Source organism: Gavialis gangeticus, unplaced genomic scaffold, assembly GCF_001723915.1.
Source record: "Gavialis gangeticus isolate Ggan-Ray unplaced genomic scaffold, GavGan_comp1, whole genome shotgun sequence".
NCBI lineage: Eukaryota > Metazoa > Chordata > Crocodylia > Gavialidae > Gavialis > Gavialis gangeticus.
The window spans coordinates 14,465,620-14,467,367 of NW_017729009.1; positions in this window are offsets into that span (position 1 = coordinate 14,465,620).

The following is a 1,748-nucleotide window of genomic DNA, read 5'->3' on the forward strand; positions in this document are numbered from 1 at the left end:
GCCTGAGAATCTGGTTCTATTGTTAATATTGGTTGTTTTTTCCAAAGCCTTGGCTGGCTCTTTGTCAAAGCATTGAACTAACTTTTAAAACCGATCAATGCTCCAGATGATCCAAATCAGTTAGATGGCACCTGGCTACAAATGCTGAACAGTGGCTTAACATAAAAAAATTTATGCATTTAGATTGCAACCAGAAAGCTTGTTATGAGTGGTCTGGGATGTTATTCATTACATTTCCACAGTCCGATTGCCATCAAATCAATCAGGCAAACTGATGCAGTTTTGATTGCAGTTCTCAGGTTTCACTTATTTTGACTATTAAAATGTTAATTTTTGTGAAAATATTACATAGTTTGACTCTGAACAAATACTCAAATCAATACTCTTCCTTCTAGAGGACGTTAATGAAGCCAACTGATGCAGAGAGATGAGAGCTCTTCACAACCAAAACAAATGGTCTTCTCAGCCTGCTCCACCCTGTTCTGTGGGTTCGGCTCAGCTCTGTTAATGACACATTACATGTTTAAATTGCCCTTGCAATTGTACTGGTTAATGGGCATTCAGTTAGGCCGTCATCCACACCTGCATGTATGCATGTCTGATTTGGGTGTATAACTATACCTGACCATAGTGTGCACTACTTTGTACAACTGTGCATGTAAGCTCTGGGAAAAATTGTCCCTAAGGAACAAATATTCAGAACGTGTCATCCAATTATATCTTCAAATTATGGCTTATAGGGAGTTAAGCCAATGTATACCAACTAAGTCTCTTCCTCAATAATTGTTTTTTGCTAATCACTTGCAACTGTATAATTTTTCATTACTATTCATTGGCTCATCCCCATTCTGAAGAATTAATGAAATGAAAAGATCTCAGTTCACTCTGGTACTTACAAATGTTGCATAAATGTATTTGTTAGTTGAATTTAATAAGGTACTGAGGAGATTTTATCTGGAATATTGAAAGGGCTAGGTTGACAGCTTATAACTTCTTCAGAGTTTCTGCTCCTATTGATATGGCCCACGTTAACTGCAATTCTATATGCTTTCAAGGCCATGTTCCCTTCACAATAGATCTTTTACCTTGCTGCCAGATAGCTAGAATAGTAAGAAACCTAGGTCTATCATGCTGGTTATAATCAGGACTGATTACCATGTTTGACAGGCAATGCAAACTGCAGTTTCTATAGTTACTAGTGCACTGCACTGTCACTGCACGCTCAGAGCATTTAAAATGTTCCCCACTAAAAATACCTGTTAGTTCCATGATTAAGGTCTTTAGCTAACCTCAGCCCCATTGTGTACTCTTAAAAGATTTCTCCAAACTATCTGCTAGCCACAAAATACAGATTTCTTAGTATAAAAAAGCAGAGTTCATGGGTTATCTGTTCTGAAGCAGTACGGGATTTCCTATTCTGAAGCATCCTAGGCTCTCCTTGAAGGCCTCCAGTAAGGGAGATATCACATCATCCTTAAGTAAACTTGTCCACTGTCCTACTACTCTCAAAGCAGTAGTTTAGTTATGTAGGTCTTTCCTGAGATTTGATCTAAATCTGCTTTGCTAGAGTTTAAACCCATTTCCACATGTCCTGCCCACTGTGGAGAATAATGCCCCCCCCCATCTCCTTTATGGCAGATTTTAGGACAGTTGCAAACTGCTGCTATCATGTGGCATTGAGCTGAAACATCACTTGATAACAATGTATTCATAGGATCATAGAAAATGAGGGTTGGAAGGGACCTCAG